General features: G+C 36.4%; 1 protein-coding gene across 3 annotated transcripts in view; it reads left to right on the top strand.

Annotated features, from left to right (window-relative positions):
- Positions 1–19,152, top strand: part of LOC107708464 (leucine zipper putative tumor suppressor 2 homolog) — a 63,394-nt gene that overhangs the window by 32,939 nt on the left and 11,303 nt on the right. Inside the window, exon 1 of one of the 3 annotated variants that reach the window (XM_016512708.1) lies at positions 3,219–3,890. The exons of the other annotated variants lie outside the window; for them this stretch is intronic. The gene's annotated coding sequence lies outside the window, so the exon portion shown is untranslated. Of the gene's footprint in view, positions 1–3,218; positions 3,891–19,152 lie in introns of those variants that run through there. 3 annotated transcript variants of the gene reach the window in all.

Raw genomic sequence — 19,152 nt, 5'->3', positions numbered from 1 at the left:
CAGTCTGCCATTCAACAGTTGTTTTGCGTTTTTACCCCATCTCTCTCTCTCTCAGTAGATGAAGGGTCAAGTGTTTTGTTGGAGGTTTTGAGGACCTCACATTTTGTGTGTGTCCGTCTGCATGTGTGTGTACATGCTTGATCAGATCAGTGTGTGTGTAAGTATGTGAGGGGTGGAAGGGGGATTAGGTTCTTATTCAGTCTTTTGTGCAGTCAAACTCTATTCCGTTCAATTTCTTCCTCTCTGAATTGAATAGAGACAGCGGGACTGGGAAGTTTGGGGGGGATTGAGAATTCCCCTTCCCCCATTCATACTTAATCTTGACTGTTCATTGCCCTACTAACAACAGCTTTAACCAGTACAGTACTGGAAGAAACAACGTTTACATGTCCACAGTGTTCTGAAAGCAGTGCTTTGCAGATTACTAACAAATTGTTGTCCATTACTGAATACAAATTACATGATGAAGTTTACTGTCATTTTGTGAATATTCAGTAATTGTGTAATCAATAAAAAAAAAAGTAACTGTAGTCTGATTATGAGTATTTTAAAATGTAAAATATAATGTATAATGTAAAATTGCAATTTTTTTGTTACACTTTATTTTAAGGTGTCCTTGTTAAAGTGTAATTATAGATTTAAGTACTGAGTAATATTAATTAACTACATGTACTTACTATATGGTTAGGGTTAGGATTAGGGTTTGGCTTAGGGTTACTTGCATGTAATTATGCATAATTTATTGTTATTATAATAGTAAGTACATGTAATGTGTGTAACAAGGACACCTTAAAATAAAGTGTTACCTTTTTTCTAATCTGATTACGTAATCCAGATTAAATATAATCAGTTCTACCCAGCAGTGTGTGTAAGCATTGGTGCATGTGCGGTCGCTCTGGTGAGGAGAATGCAGTTGGCCGGATGTACTGTGAGATATGTGTGTGCACTGTGGCTGGGAGTATCATGTTAAGTCTCCCTAGTGAGTATATGTGGAGTGTATGTTCATATGATAACTTCCCTGGAGGGCAAGTGTCCATTAATCACTCGGATGCTCATCTGTTCCTAACGCTTCATTAGCTCTCCTTCCTCCGTCTCTCACTCTCTCTGTCTTTTTCTCTATACCCCTCTCGTTCCACATTTTCTCCTTTTCACTTCACTTGAGAGTTCCACACACGCTCAGGATCCCTGTATTTACTGTTTCTTGCACACGCAGGTTAGGAACATAACACGTCATGCTTCCTTGCTTTTGTTTGGGAATGGCCATTAAATCAGGAGTGGAGTGGTTAACGATTGAAAGAGGAGAACGAGTGAATGGGGCCTGTTGAAAGGCAAACCTTTAGACAAATGGCTGATTCTTCGAATACAGCACTTCTGTGTCCCAGGGACTGATTTGTATTAAAATGCTTTCCTTTTTTTTTGCAATAAGTAATATTGTGAAATAGGCTACTTTTACAATTTACTGTTTTCTATTTTAATGTATTTTAAATGTAATTTATTCCTGTCATGCAAAGCTGAATTTTCAGCATCATTACTCCAGTCTTCAGTGTCACAAGATCCTTGGAAATCATTCTAATATGCTGATTTGCTGTTCAGTTATTATAGATGCTTAATTATTAATAATGTTTCTTATTAGTATCAATGTTGGAAACAGTTGTGCTGCTTAAAGAAAGTATTAATAATAAAAAAAAAATCTGACCCTGTATATAAACATTATATATATATATATATATATATATAAACCTTGTCCCAGATCCAGACTTAATTATTGTCAAAACAAAGATAAAAAGACAGGATAAAATAAATAATTTTGATATGTGTGAAATTAACATGAATTATTTAGAATGTTTTTTATTCAAATTATGTGTATAATTGTCCCACAGTTTCCAACACAACAATTCTGCTCCTTGTTATGTTTTTGTCTAAAGTTAGTGTACTTTGCTATTAAGGAGACAACAGTGTCAATGAAGTAAATGCCTGAAATAAAAAGATATGTGATGTGTGAAGAAAACAAAGACAAATCAATGTAAATAATAACATCTCCAGTGATATAATAATTGTATTATTTCAAAATGTAATGTTGTAAAATGAAAACGTATGAAAGTATTACTAATTGAGTGTCTTTATGCTCAATAAAAATGTTACCATCATTCCCATCATATTTGTTAATTCATAAAAAAGTTAATAAAGAATGGAAAAAATTGCAGAATTCTCCTGTGATGCATGTATATCCACTGATGGACATAACAGACAAATTAAACTAGTGAAAATGTTAAAAGTACATTCATATAAAAGTCCACAGGACCACATTTGAAAGAAACACCCAAATGTTGTTTTTCTGTCCTTGTCCTCCTCACAAAGATTTGATTGGATCCCTGTGTTTGCTTTGCATGAAACTTTCAGTGTGATGTCATACAGCACAACAGACCCTTTGTGATGCTCTTTATGTGTGCATTTGTGGTGAGTGTGTGTGTTTACTGCACTCTTTCATATGTTAAAGCATCAACAGGGCATGTGGGCATGTGATGAGTCAGTGTTTAGAGTGAGTCATGCGTTTATGTCCCAGTATTCCTTAAGATGAACGTATATCCCATTAAAATCCACTAAACATACGAAGAGTTTGACTTGATTGGAGAGGTTTTCTAATTCAGATAGTGGTCAACTAACTCTTTACACACAGCGTTTATCTGCATGTGTGTGTGTGTATGTGTGTGTGTGTGTGTGTGTGTGTCAGTCACATTAACCCTGTAAAGCCTGACATATGAAATAATAGTCCGAAAAATAAACAGAACAGTTTATTGAACCTTTAGACAAATAAAAAAAAAAAAATCAAAAAAAAAAAATGTTTGCGTATGATATTGATATTTTGATTTGCTTATAGAGTATGATATAAGAGAATATGGAGCTAATACTAACGGAGAAAAAGGCACCTCAATTTTATTCAGGGGCCCAAACTGAGCTCAAAATGTGCAGTTTGGTGCGGTTGCTAATATTTATATGGCCAAAAAGTAGTATGAAAAACAGTATGACATGCTTACATAAAAGTTGTATAAAATAATTTTTTTCAAAAAAATTATGCATGGATAATCAAATAAACCTAAGTTGATTCAGTCCAGTAAGTGTTCATCTTGAAATATTGCTAACAATATAAAAGTTATTCTTATGTTTACTTTATAAAAATCACTAAAGATTCTACAGCAAAAAGACTTGTGCCATTACCTGAAGGGGGATGTTTTTACACTTATACTAAAAGGTCATTTACTTGCTAAAAAAGTATAAACTATCAGTCAGATGACAGAAGGCATGTAGTAGACTGTATACAACAGGTTTTGCAGCAAAGTTTTGATAATGTTGATAATTTAGAGGCCTTAGAAATTTGCTCATCAAACATGATACAGTAGGCTTTATAGGGTTAAAGCAGCTGCTGAGGGTCAGACTTCAAAACAGGACGGCAGTATTTCCATTTTCCACACACATTGTAGTGGACAGAGACGAAGAAAAGAAAAAGGGAAAAGAAAGACAAGGGAAAAGAGAGGGAGTGAGCATGAGGAGGGATTAAATGTGTGTGAGGATGGGGGTGGTGGCGGAGCAAGGGGCCATAGACAAAGTGAGAGAGGGAGGAGGGTAGCAGGAGAAGGGGGCGGTGCTGTGGCGGCAAACAGCAGGGAAAGAGAGAAGAGAACAGGACAGAGAGGAAGGGGGTTTCTGCCAGAGAAAAGAGAGGAAACTTTGGCATGAGGAGGAGGAGTAGAAAGAATGAGCGTGTGAGAGAGAAGGAAAGAGATAGAAGGAGTGTGTGTAAGACTGAGAGAGGAGTACAGTGAGCAGACTGGGATTGTACCTCCAGGACAGACTGGGGAGACGCGAGGAGGCAGCCATGCAGAGCACTATGGGTATGTCAGCAATGCAACTGTATTTATTACACCCTCATAATGCACTAGAGTTCAGATTACCACTGCAGCTCACAAGAGCTTTGAAGTGATGTGAAATGAATGATTAACTTTCTTAAAGCTGATAGCACTGGGGTGAGAAGGAGCACGTTGAAGTTTAGCAGCACTGTTAGTGCTTTCTGTTGAGGAGAGATCTGTGGGAGAACGGGTGCAGGGCACAAAGTTTTCAGGGCACATGGATTTTTATTGTTCTGTCAGAGCTCCAAAGATCTCATTCATGTTTCATTTAAGTATAAACTTTGTCTCAGATGTTTCTTCTGAAATTCCTACTCGTTGGAGAAATACAAATAGACCAAATGAAATGATTGTTGCTATACAGTAAGATATTATAAAATGATTGTGAAAGCTCAGATCATTTGATCTTGGAAGAAGTTGATGAGAAATGTTTGAGTTTATATTGAAATCTCTGACTATTACATACTTTGGTATCTTGTCAAGTCTGAGCTTAGTTTGAAACTTTGAGATCTTTTCTGGCACTCAGGAGGAGACACATGGGAGATTACTGGGAGCTTTTCCCACAGGAGAAACATCTAAGATGCATGAGGTTTAAACAAAAGTCTTCATTTGCTCTCCTTTTAATGTAATCATTGTCTAGGGGACATACTGTAAGTGTGATATCTTTTGTGGTTTTTGTTTCCTTTACTCTTAAAGATAAAGGTTCTTTATTGGCATCTATGGTTCCATAAAGATCCATGGACCCTTGCCATTCCACAAAAGGTTCTTTATGGAAAAAGGTTCTTTAGATTTTTTTAATGGATTCATTTAGGAAAGGTTCACTGAAACGTTCTTCAGGAACCAAAAATGGTTCTTCTATGACATCACTGTAAAACCCCCCTCTGGGACCTTTATTTTTAAGAGTGTGTAGGAATTTATATCTGTTGTAAAGAGTGTTTGTTGAGCAGTTTTGTAGCTGGTTTGGGTCTGGTTTGTTTGTGTGTGTGAGCAGGGCCTTGTGAATGGATTGATTTACAGGACTCAGTTAAGCTGTTTGATTTTTTTTTTTGGGAGACTATGCTTTGGAAAAGCAGTGTTATGGAAGTACACTCTTAAACATAAATGTCCTTTATTAGCATCTTTTGTTCCATGAAGAACCGTCAATGAAACCTGGCCATTGCACAAAATGTCCTTTATAGCAAAAATGGTTCTTTAGATTATTAAAATGTTCTTCACACTGAGAAAAATGGTTATTTTAAAGAACTGTTCAGTGGAAATGGTTAGTCTACGCAATTATAGTGAAAACCCCCCATTTGGAACCTTTATTTTAATAGTGTATATTTAGTATTTTCTGTGAATGTGAAGTAAAAGGTTGGCATATGAATAACTGGCCTGGATTGTAATATCCGACATCCAGCACACACACACACACACACACACTCCAATCACTCCTCGCCCAGTGCTTACACAAAGCTTCTACAAACTAGTCAAACACCACTAAGCTTCTTGCCCAGCATGCAGCCCGATCTATTGACATTTAGTTTTCGAATGGGATGAATTTTAGATTGAAGTGCCTCCAAGTATACTGAGATTCCCATTTGTGTTTAAAGTGGATGTGACTCAGCTCATGGCACATTATTATACAGTAAACGTTTGAAATAGAGCGGCCCGTAACTGAGTGTCAGCAGCGTCCAGACTCAGCTCCAGATGAGATCACCTGGGGGGGGTGGAAAGGTGCTTGCGTCAGTGAGTCGGAAAATAATAGATGAGTTAAATCACTCTCATATGTTACAGGGCTCTGAAATACAGCCTTAGTAAATGTGGTGAGCTCACTGTCTCTGTAAGGACAGTATGTGCCTGACTGACTGGCTGTGTCTGTCTGGTTTAGGTTCTCCAAAACACCTCATACCATCTCCTCACATTGCTTTACTGTTTCCATTTATGGGATGCTTTTATGTGCCAAGTATTTATGTAAGGCTGTAGCTTCCTGCAGACGTATATACAGAGGGAGAGCTCATTAACGTCGAGTCAGTCTCAGCTGACTGCACTGAATCAGAACTTTCCATGCCACTCTTTTCCTCTCCGTCTGAGCTCGGCTGGAATCTGTTGGGACCATGTCTGTACGTCCACATCCTCTTGCGGCTGGTCCGCTGTGGCGTGTTTGCAAGTTTTCATGACCAACTCCGAGGTTGTCTTTTTTTTTCTGTTTGCGGCTCCTGCGTGGTTCGCCATCTCTGCACTTTTGAGATGAATTACATATTCATGCTGGCTTAGTTTGTCTGAGGCCACGCTGGTTATGTAAACACTGGTGTGGAATTAATTTACCGGTATGTGCACTGTGACACTGTGACACTTTTCCCCCCGACTGCAGTTCATATCTGCGCTGTGATTTCAGTTTGATCATAAGACTGATGATTATGGCTTGTCAGAAAGATTATTTATTTGTCTCTTTCTGCTGATTCTTGCTTCAGAAAGCTTCGAGAGGAGGCAGAGAAGCCATTTTGAGAAGATCTATGGCCACAGCCAGTAAAGAAAGTTATCTGTGGTCTATTTAAAGAGAGACCAGAGTACCAATCATTCCTTCATGAGACAGTAGCAAAACACTTTCTGTCTCTAACATTGCTCATTTTCATTTTATGTACTTCTCTGTAAAAACAAAAATACCCCATTAAATGTATGGTAAAAAAAAAAACTGGCAGCTGTGGTTGCCAGAAATGGTAAAAAAAGGTAAATCAGTGACGTTGTTTCAGGTATTACTGTATGAGACGGCATGTTGGTGCCTGTATATTTTACAACTATTAACTGTATATTTCATTAAGTGATATAATGCTTATACCAATCTACTTGATCTACCAAAATCTGCTTTTTACATTAAAATGGGTAACCACCATAATAATACAGGTAGCACAATAGAAAGCCACATGATGAATCAGTTCATCGTAAGTGATCTGTTCATAAAACATGGGCAATACACTTGTATAGACGGTGCACACACACAAAGACAAAACACCATCTGGGTAACACACAACACCAAAATTATGTGATAAAACATTCACTGAATAACATAAAATGTAACACAAAACACCCTAATGTATACTGATATAAAAATATAAAGAAACAAAACAATATACAATACGTGTCGGAAACGAAACGCCCATTACCATAATAAATTTTTTGCTCCGGAGGGTTACTTGTAAACAAAGATGCTATAAGGTTACAAAAATGGCATCGATATTACCTTATCAATTCGAGCACGAGTCCGAGGATGATACCGATGCAGTCGCTCAACCTGAAACCCCATCGCAAGCACGACTTGATCAGGGCGTTTCTCAGTGGTAAGTTTAAACTTTGCATGTGGTACGTTATATGACAGCAGTTTTATCGAATTCATTATTATTATTTACTTATTTGAGGTGCACATGTGGGAACTGTGTTAGAATGCCCAGTGAGGCTGAAAACACAGCGTTTTCTCGACCTGATGTAAACGCACTAACTAGCGGAAGTGTTTATGGGCAGGTCAGAGTTTTCGTATTTCGCGGGCAGGCGGGGATTATGTAAATGTGTTACCTTGTGACGTATATAGGTAACAGGCAGAAGATTCTAAATATGACGGCTCGTTAAGGTGGTTCAGAGTCGACTCTTTCTTTTGAGAGGCAATATCTTTATTTATCATGCACTTTTTTTGATTAACAACGTTGCAGACTGTTTACATTGAAGGATAGCTACGTTACAAACTGCAAAAAATATATTTTTCGAAAACCCATATGACCTGCTCTTTAAATAAAACATAATCATGTGATGTCACACAGTGACCTCAGCTTTTCCATGTAAATTATACAGTAATTCATAGTTTTTCTTTCAAAAACCATAAATCTGACAGTATTTGACAGTAAAATTCCGTATAGTATGATGTTAAACCATTTACATTATTTCACCATATATGAAGTTTTTTCCTTTAAAAAAAAAAAAGTATGTTATATGTTTTGTTTTCCATGTTCTATCAGATATCAACAAAAAAAAGTACCATGGTATTTCCATAGATTTTTGGACATTGATTTATTTGGAAGTTTTTATTTGGAGCCTTTGTAAAACACAATCAGGCTACGTTATATACTGTGATTTATTCAACTAAGTCTGGATAAGTATTTGAGATTACTGATCATTTCTGCTGGGCAGTATCTTGTCCTTATATGCTCTTCAATAAAAACCCAACTGTCTGTCCTCTCCCCCGTTCATAACGAAAGGTCTGGATTTCACTTAGTATTGTTTTTTCAGACCATAGTACATTTTAAATACTTAATCACTTTATTACCATCCTATCAGTGGCATCTCCTCAAAATGGCCACTCTCACAGTAATAACAGTGCGGTGGAGCCACAGCTCCTCTCCATTCTGCTGTTATTCCAAGTGTCTGTTTCTGACCACTGGATTGAACTGAATAATCATTAGTGGTTGGAAATTCCTACCGTGGCAAAGAGCAGCTGACTCAGAAACAACTGACTCCTGGATGTTACATGGCCATTCCCACGCTGGACGTTTTTCTGCTTCTCGCAAATGCCCACAATTGCAATGGGTCAAACTGACCAAGCATTGTTGACCACAGAGTGATTTCTTCTCTTCTGGTCAGTCTCCGCCGCTCAGTCTGCACGAGAGTACCACGACGCATTTGTGTGCATTCCTCTGCTTGAAAACAAGCTCGTCGACTGACAAAGAAGAGAAGAAATCGTTGGATAAAGATGTTCTTTTTGTTTTCTTTGCTCTCAAAAGTATTATCATAGCTTCAAAACATTATGGTTGAACATCTGATGTCACATGGACTATTTTATTGATGTCTTTACTTCCTTTCTGGACCATAAAACATTTCAGTTGCGTTGCTGTCTATGGAGGGTCAGAAAGCTCTCGGATTTCATCAAAAATATCTTAATTTGTGTTCCGAAGATGAACGAAGGTCTTACGGGTTTGGAACGACATGAGGGCGAGTAATTAATGACAGAATTTTAATTTTTGGGTGAACTATCCCTTTAAAGTAGAATATACAATTCTGTTCATGGTTAATCTAGTTTACCTGCTACAAAGCCTCAAATAAAACTTTTTTGTGCCACTAAAACTTTGGTAGGTCCAATTAATAGTTCTTCCTTATAACCCTCATTGAACTGTATCTCAATCCGGTATGCTGCAATTTGAACCTGAGTTAGTTCACTATAAAAGTGCAACCAAAAGGTGAAACCAAACAGGTCAAGTTGTATTAACATAGAATCTAAATTTGATAGTGTTCAAATCAAGTTTACTTTAGCAGTCTTTACTTAAAATTGTTAGTTCATTAAATAAAAAGTCAATTCTTTTTTCTAGTCTACGTTTTTAAAGTAATTTAAATTAAACATACAAAAATATGTATTATTGCTACTTAAAATAATTTATTAATGTAAGTAATGTCTTTTATAGTAATTAATTATTATATTGTTATACTGTATTTCGTACCCTAAACAGCTATTTAATAACTTCAAAACCTTGCATATTCATACCACCGTTGCATATTCTATGTGAACTTGGCGTAATAATGAAGGTGATTTCGAATTTAAAAATGACTTTACACACAGTTCCTGAGATCTGCATCTGGGCCTGTGCCAGCAGATTTAGCACTGCACACTGGGTGAAACAAAATGTCCGCTGTTGATTGGCAGGTAGTGCAGTCCAGATGGCAGCAGCTCCTGTGTGGTATTGTGCAAATACTGTCACCCGCTGCATCTCGTTCTGGAGTTTGAGCCAGCCGGCTCTTTTCTGAAAGGCTCACTGGATGGGATTCCCAGGGAGGCTCGGACAGTGAGACAGGAGAGATTGTCTTTGGGAGGTTTGTGAGGCGACTCGGGCCCCTGTTCAAGGGGGCCTTTAATAGAGCCCATATGCTTTGAGATGCTAAAGAGCCGACCAGCCCCCTGTCTTCCTTAAACTTTGAGTTGAGTTTCCCTCTCTCACTCATTCTTTTATGGATTCCTTTACTTCACTCAGTCGTTCGCCTTCCTGCGACTGATTTATGCACGTTCACTAACACTCCACCTGTTCAGGATTGAATTAGTTTTTTTCATATGCTCTAGCGTTCTCTTTCCTCTCTTCTCTGTGGAGTTCTCCCTCTGTTTTTGTTGCAAACTTTGGCTCCCTCCCCCTCTCGCTCTCTTTCACCCCAGGCAGTGCACATGTAGGCCTCAAGTGTCATGGCAACAGCCCCAAACAGAGCCAAAAGCCAAAAGCCTGCAACAGCAACAGGTTGGCAGTGAAAGTAGCAGGGCCAATCATGCTTGTTCTACAGGCAGCGTTTCCCTGCCGCTTTTAATTCGATCCAGCATTTCAACAAAGAAACATACAATTAATTGAGTTGAGGAGGAGAGCTACAGGGAAATTTTCATTACCATGAAAATGAGTCGCTTTACATGCAGAGTTTAACAGAGGCCATGTGGTCTCTGGGAATTACTGTTGTAGTGTCGTTTGAAGTTTGAGTGAATTATTTAGGGCCAAAATAAATTTGGAAACTCTTAAGATGTTGTGTTGTGTTTCATGATTCTCGTCCCATTATATAAAAAAATGCATAAAAATAGATAATGGTTTGCCTTAATTTTTTTATTTAAATTTTTTTTTTACTACTCTATGAAAATAAAAGTTTGTGCTTGGGTAGTTTATAAATAACATGGGCATGGAGTGTTTTATTAATTTTTATCAATGTATAACAGAAAGAGTTTTTAGTTGCGGTAATTATTTATGATTTATTTATATTTATATATATATATATAAAGCTTAAACATGTTTACAATAGTTTTAGATAGTTTTGTTGTTGTTTTATTAATAGTTTTATTTACCTTGATAAACTGATCGAGTGACAGTAAAGACTTATGTTGTTACAAAAGAGTTCTATTTTAAATAAATACTGTTTGAACTTTCTATTCATCTGAAAATCCTGAAAAAAGTATCACAGTTCCCACAAAAATATTAAGCAGCAGAGCTGTTTTCAACATTGATAATATAAAGAAATGTTTCTTGAGCACCAAATTAGCATATAAGTCATAATGGGATAAATTACATTTCAAATTATAATAATATTTAAATAGAAAATAGTTATCTGAAATTGTAATCATTTTTAATCTAATAAATACAGTGTTGGTGAACATAGACTTTTTTCAAAAAAAAATTAAAACATCTTACTGACATCAAATCTTTGAAATAAGATGCATAAAACTTTGTATATGATATCACATTAAAAGATACTGAAATAACTTTACAGTCCTTTAGAAGTGTTTATGATTCTTGCAGAAAGACTTTAAAAAAACATTTATTAGATATTACAGTCACAAATCAATATTTAGTCCATGATATATTTTAGTGCTGTGCATATCTGCAAAAATCTATATAGAAAATACTATAGAAATTGTCACTTGACTTCCATTTTTTTTAAATCCATGAGCATGTGAACCATGACACATCCAAATAAGTACTGCAAACCTAGGTTGAGACATTACCTAATAAGACATCATTAAGAGGTTAAAAAGACTCATCTTCCTTATCAATAAATCATACACATACTCCCTGTGATCTCATTCTGCCTTGTTTTCCTGACAGAGAGAATTTTACACACATAATTAATGACAACACACTTAGTGTTTATGTGTGCCAGAAAGAATAATCCTCATTCTCAGACCGCATGTCTGTGAAAGTGTGATCAGTGACTCATTGTCATCATTCAGAATGAAACTCCTGACTGAGAAATGAAGGGATGAAAGAGGAGACTGCATCTGTTTATTTCAGTCCATCAGAGCATTTTAGCACACACTGAGGAAGATATTTGGGTCCACTGACGGCAATGACTCCCTCTCTCTTGCTTCATTGACTCTATTATTGCAAATGCGTCATTCATGACTAAACTCTTTCTCCAGACTTGGGCGGCAGTTGACTTTTCAGACTGGCTAACAGCGTAATTCAATTTATCAAGTCTAACTGATTCATTTGAGCTGGTCTTGCACATTAGCTAATAAGGACAATAAAGGATGTGTGTAAAAAGTGACTGACATCCACATTCCCAAAAAGACTCAAGCCGAATCCTATTTTGTATACTTTTAATATGTCCTAAAAGTCTGTACTATGCTAGTGATGGGAAAATGCATACTTTTTTAGTATGCAGAAATACTGTACACTAATACTGTGTACACAGGCATGTGTATTTAAGTGTTCATTTAGCTAAATTATTTATTTTTACTCCCTACAGCTGTAAATGTCAAAAGAGATCTGTCACTCTTCAGTGGGGTTGTGGATTGCATTAGTCCTACAAGAATGGATGCACACTTCAAAAATACATTGGAAAAGATATGCCATTCAGGCTTCTTTGACATACTGTTTTCATTTTTACTATGATTTGGGACACACGAATCCTAATAATCCTGAAAACCATACAGGACGGATAGAATGCAAACTGGCATTTAGCCTGAAATGGGACCAGTAGCCTAATTATCATTAACATTGCACTACTAACATGCAGGGCCATGGTATTTATTATAATTTATAAACTTCTGAATCTAGATAATTCCTAGAATCATCAGCTCAAACAAAACTCACTAACTTAAAGGCATAGTTCACACAAAAATGAAAAATCTGTCATCATTTACTCATCCTCATGAACCAAACCTGACTCTCTTTCTTCTACTGAACACAACAAGATATTTTAAAGAATGCTGGTAACCAAACAGTTTTGGTTCCCTTTGACCTTCCATACAATGGAGGTCAAAATGTTTAGTTATAACATTCTTCAAAATGTCTTCTTTTGTGTTTAGCAGCAGAAGGAAAGTCACACAGGTCTGGATGACAGAATTTTCCATTTTTGATGGACTATCCCTTTAACACTATATGACAAAAATCCTAAATTTCACCCTCTCTCTTTTTAGATCTCATAGTTTGTAGTTGTAGTGGCATACTGTACTAAACTAATTTAACAGTCTGGATCCCGCTGGCATCTCCGATTAGGACAGTCTTGCTCACCTAATGGATTGAAAGGTGCCATTTTAGGGCAGTCAGAGACTCAAAGAATAAATGCACTTGTGAAATGCTTTTTTTTTTCTTTCTAAAGGTTTAATTTATTGAGTAAATTTATATGACCCTTTAAAAGTATGACAGCTAAGGCTAATTGATTGTGCCATTTGGCTGTAAATTGCAAATTTCCCTCATTCTAAATAACAAAGACTCTGTTAATTAAGCCTAATTACTGCTACAATTACTCTCCATGGCATATATGAACAATTCATGAGCACACACACACCTTGTAATTGCAGCAACCTAATCAGAGCTGTTTTGTGTTTTTCAAAGTAGGTCCTTCAGCTCACTAACAGTGTGTTTAGTTTTCTGCTGCGGTCACATGATCGTGATCTTTTTTCGGTGTGTTTGTGAGTGTAACTGAGTGTTTAAGTATCATTGTGTGTGTTATCTGATAGAGGGGACAATAACAGTGCAGCTGGCAGGAAGTCTCGGAGCGGGGCCGCAGGCTGCAGAGCGGCCGGTCAGAGCTCTCTGGGGGGTCTGAACGTGTGACTAGAGCAGGACATTCATATCTATAACTCACGCTGATGCACATGTAACACATGTGGGAGAAATTTGATCTAGGGCTAGATGATGACAGGACACAATGTGACAGGAAAAACTGACCCGGAGTAAACAGTGTAAAAGCACTTACATTAATTCTCTAATAAAAAAAAAAAACAAGTGTATTTTTGGAGCTGCAACATTGTCTAAATCGCAATTTTGTGGTGAGACTACTATTGTGGACAGACAAACATTGTCATGACAGATGTTAGTGTTGTTATTGTTAACTACAACAAAAAATATAAACATTTGTTTTCAGTAAATGAAATGTTGAATTTAAATAAAATATAAATGAAAAACTGAAACTTAAAAATAAAAAATAGAAAATTAGAACTAAAGGAAATTTAGGTTGAAATATTAAAATTGCTAAAACAAAAAAAAATTATATAGAAATATTAAAAAAAAACGAATAAAAATGACTGAAGCAAAAAAAATAAAAGCTAATTCAAACTATATAAAAATGCTGTAATAGTATATAAATAATGCTAAAATAACACTGCCTTGTGTCTGATAAAAATGTAACAAAAGGCTTTTGTTTAGACTGTTTCTGGCTGTTTTTGTTGTTTTGCATCATGAACGTATGCAGACAACAGAAAGGAAACATGTTTATATTCTCCTTATTCAAGACAACAGTCTGTCAAACTACCCACACTTCCACGCAAACAAGAAAATTACATACCTTCCTTCTTAAAATCCTTGCAGAGACGTCATGCAACATTTACAACATTGCAACAAATGCTGTAGATAAGTTGTAATGAACCTGGGACATTCCTTTAAGGAATGAAAATGAGCAAATCAAAGGAGAGCAGGAAGGTAGAAGAATGATTAAAAGAAACTAAAGGAATGGATAGAGTGACTAATGAGAAAGACTAGAAGGTCATCGGTGCATAGAGATCCCTTAAGAATGTAAATAAACACAGCTGACTGCTTCAGTCCTCAGATGCTCCTGCTCCGCCGGAGGCCTTATTACCAGTAAACACAATATCACTGATCACTTTATGGTTCTCACTTGAGCGCACAGAGACTATGCAGCTCTCACTTTTCCCTATTTAGAGCACAAGGAGTCATTCTTGTGGATTAATGATCTACTTTTCATGGGCCATATTTATCCAAGCATGTACTTTTGTCCTCTCTATTTTTGGGGAGCGCACACACAGAGTTAATGAGCATGTGTGGCTGTATATGCAATAGTTAGATGAGGTAGTAGATGAGGTCAGCATTTCTTTTGTGCTGCTTCCACTTCTCTCTAGTTTCCTGTGTTTCTCTGGATGTTCATGTGCCTGTGAGGGTTATGTAACAGGATGTTTATTATGTTTTGTCTGGGGTACTTTGAAAATGGTCTTGTTTTGACAGATTTGCATGACATAAAAGTCTTAAATTAGCTGATTCATTTGACGTCTTCTGGTGAAGTGAGGAGGATACAGTTATAAGGTTTGCACAGTTAAGGGAAAAAAAGCCTGCTGTTATCAGAACAAAGACTTTGGTGTTGGATGCCACAATGTCATGTCTAACATCTCCATGGAAAGAGGTCTTCACAAACATCAAATATCCTGCCCCTGCAACTACACTTGAACCAAAGAGACCAAATGTGATTAAGGTTTTAGGGATTTCTGCCCGGAGATTTGGAGCTCTGCTGGGTTCCAGGCTCAATGCTGGCATTCCATCCTATTCTCTGCCTCACACTCCACAGAGAAGCTCCATGATTCCCAGGGGATTCACACCTCGCCGCTAATCCTTTCCGGCGGCAGCGGCGCTATTAAGATTTATCATAACGAGATTTCAGCCACCTCACTGTGGAATTTGATTAGAAACACCTGCAGCAGAGAGATGCACTATTCTCTCACTGTCAAGACAGGAGAGATCAAAGGCTGAGTGAGAGTGAGAGGGATGCTTGCGTTTCTATAATATAATATAAAAAAAATAAAGCTGTATAGAAAAACTTGTAAATAAAAATTACAAAAGCACATAAAATTAATCAAACTAAAATGAAAACTGAAAATATAAAAAAAGCCAATTCAAAATATTAATAAATACTGTAATATTACTGTATATCAATAATACTAAAATAACACTGCCTGGTATTTGGTAAAAATAATACAGAAAAAAAACAATAAAAAAATAAATAATTAAAAATGCATTATATAATATGATGCATAAATAATATAATTAAATACATAATATAAAATAAGTGTTTATAGATTTTGACAGTGTTGTGCTGCTTTCTGAAGACAGGTCAGAAATCAGAATATTAATCAAAATTATTAAATTCTGTTGACAGCCATGTTTCTAAATGTTCTAATTGTGGGAAGCAAAAATTTTATGTCAACTTCATAGAAACTGAATATTGTCCAGATAATATTCATACATGAATATATATAGCTGCCTATATATATTTTAGAAAGGTGGTATGTCGTAAATCATATTTTTAATTGAATTAGATGAAATCTCAAACAAAGTAGCATATTTAAAAGATGGGCAGTATAAGCACACTTTTTAATGAAATTATTTCACAAAATGATGTTTAAGTTTTAAAAGAGTAGACAGTATATATAACAAAACAAAACCAAAGTGAATAGTTGTCACACATGGCTGGTTAGGGGTCGGAGGAAGTTTATATGGAAGAGGAATTTCAGTAACCTAAGCAGAAATGGAGGAGCACCGCAACATAATTAGCCTAAATTGAGATCTCAGACTGCAATGAGGAGGAACTGAGGAGAGATATCTGGGGGTCATTCAGCAGGGGATGGGTCTCTGACCAGCTGGTTTGAAGTTCACAAGGTTGAAAGGGGGCCGATCCTGAGGGGATCTTCTCATTATATTATCACAGGGAGAACGTCCAGAGTTCTGTTTGGGTTAGTGTGTTTGTATGAGGTGCAGGATGTACTGAGGCTCTGTGAGTGGTTTGGAGTCCATGCAGCTCATTTTGGGTAACTTTAGGGTAACAGCTGGAATCTGGTTGGGAATTGTGTAGGTTGGGTTTAACTAAGGGTAAAGACTGGCTTTGAGGAGGGGGTGGAATTAAGTTGAATTAATTAAAAAAGAGTGAAGTGATCCATGATGATTCCAGCACGGCGTGACCTTGTCTTTTTCTGCTCTTTGACAGGCTGCAGTTCTCAGTGACAGATTTATTTTTGAGTGTACAGCTAAAATGAGCAAGTAATCATAATTGTGCACAGTGACTCTGTGTAAGTTGAGCCTGAATGTCCACACACACTTCATGCATCTTGACCAGTATAAACACAATTAGTTGCTTATTGTTTTTTGTCATAGTTGGTGTTTATTGCATTAAGGCCAGAGCCACAGTGCAGTTAGAGAGCTGGACTGGCTGCAGGAACATACTTCATAAGAAGCGCCGAAGCAGAAAAACCTGATAGCCACGTTAGTGGAACCATGTGCGTAAGCACTCGCAGAGAGCCGCCCTGGAAACTGTTACTCTCAGCGAGTCACGCTATCCCTCTCTCTCCTCTCTCTCAAACTTTCTGTTTAATCTTATTCAAGGCACTGTTTTATCCAAGTATTCTGCTATTAATATTAATATTCACATTCTTAGCTGCTGTGACACAAAAATTCCCGTTGCCATGTCATTATGCACCTGGATTTAATTGCTTTCGTTTGTATTATTCCCATTAATAAATCATGTTGGATAAAATTAGAAAATGAATTAAAAAATATAATATAATTAGATTAGATTAGATTAGAGTTGGACCATATACACAAAAAACAAAAATCAATACAACAAAACAAAAACAAACAAACAAAAAAACAGAATAGAACACTAAAAACTTAAATAAATACAACAAAAACACAAAAACAGAATAGAACACAAAAAATATCAATATAAAACAAAATAACAAAATACAACAAAACAAAACAGAAGACAAAAAGAAAAAATCAATACAACAAAAGCAATACAATAAAACAAAACAGAAGACAAAACAAAAATCAATACAACAAAAAAGCAACAAAACAAACAAAACAATAACTGTACATTAATCCGTGTATCATTCGATCATTCGTTTTTTGATTTAATATTGAAAGTAGAAAAATGAGAAAACGGCTCCTTTTTCATTTTTTCTCCAAAAAACGAGAATTCAGCTTAAATTTTCGTTTTTCGTTCTTGGGTGGAAAAATAAATAAACAGCTTGAATATTCGATTTCTACATGTGGGCGGGAATTAAACGCACCTTTCTGCTAAATGGTCAGCCGAAGATCAAACCGTGCCGTCATCAGTTCTTCTGCAGTATCACGCAGCAGAATAATAGTCCTATTGGCTTGGGTTGGCCTATGTTCACGCAAGAACTGTCATTCTGACTGACAACTGGAGAACAACAGATATTAAATAGCCTACTGTTAGAGTTATATAATGTAGTCTTGTGTTTTATTAAAATTGATTATAATTGATATCTCAAAAGGATATGCACTTGTGCGCGGCGTGAGCTGCTGCGCACTCGCACTGCAACGCAAGATTTTCATAAAATATAATAACTTGCCATTTCGGTTTGTTTCTCACCAAACCCTCAGTATACCTTCAGAATGCTTGGAATATACGCCACGAGATGCATATGATTATTTTACGACAGATATGCATCCGCTTCAAAAAACAAACAAACAAAAAAACAACTAAAGTCACCATTCTCTGCCATTAAATTGGCAAATGCGAGCAGGACATTTTTGTGTTAAGTAATAAGCCTTTATAACAACATTAAGGTGAGTAGTCACTCTAGTTCACACAGTTCCAATAAATTGCGATGGGTTAAATAAACTCAATAAGCAGACAGACGCGACTACAGTCAAGCGCAGACCAGTATTGAAGTGCACAGGAAATAAGCAGCAGTCATATTTAAAGCAGTTTAAATTAATATTGAAATTTTGAGTACTGTCACTTGGATTTTTTTCCCCATCGAGGGGAAATAACTTAATACTCTGTCATTTATAGTTGCATGGTAAAATTTATATTTTTATTTGTGTAACGTTACGTTCAAAATAACTACAAAATGTCATACCTTTGAACAATAAAGAGAACAACAGAATGCGCTGCTTTAGCGTGTCTCTGTGTCCTTGAGCATCTTTCTGGCGCATGCCACAAACATGAACCACAGGGAATACTTGTCTTTTAAAAGGCTTCATTTAGATTATTTGACGTTAAATGCATCATATTTCATATTATTATTATATTATTATTATATCATATTCACACTTTGGAATAAATCACAGTAGGCCTATGTATCATGATAAAAAAGTGACTTTACAGTCTGGAAATACTTTAGGCTATAGCAAATTATTTTGCGGACCCCCTATCACTTTAAGAACCGCTGGTCTACACATAAGAAAGCCCTGTCTAGACTCTGCCCCAGTACGAGTTGTGTCGAGCTATTCATTAGTCTGTTTGATGAGAAAAATATGAAATTTAGTTGCAATAAAATGGGTTATTAATCGGTACAACTGCAGCAGTGGAGGACTATTATTCTGCTGGGTGATACTGCAGAAGAACTGATGATGCCATGGTTTGATCTTCAGCTGACCAATCAGCAGAAAGGGGCGTTTAATTCCCGCCCACATGTAGAAATCGAATATTCAAGCTGTTTATTCATTTTTCCACCCATGAACAAAAAACGAAAATTTAAGCTGAATTCTCGTTTTTCGTTTTTTGGAGAAAAAAT

The sequence above is a fragment of the Sinocyclocheilus rhinocerous genome, unplaced genomic scaffold (genome assembly GCF_001515625.1).
Source record: "Sinocyclocheilus rhinocerous isolate Xijiao unplaced genomic scaffold, SAMN03320098_v1.1 scaffold295, whole genome shotgun sequence".
NCBI classification, from domain to species: domain Eukaryota; kingdom Metazoa; phylum Chordata; class Actinopteri; order Cypriniformes; family Cyprinidae; genus Sinocyclocheilus; species Sinocyclocheilus rhinocerous.
Note: the sequence above shows the minus strand (reverse complement) of the source record. Positions and strands in the feature narration are given on the sequence as shown.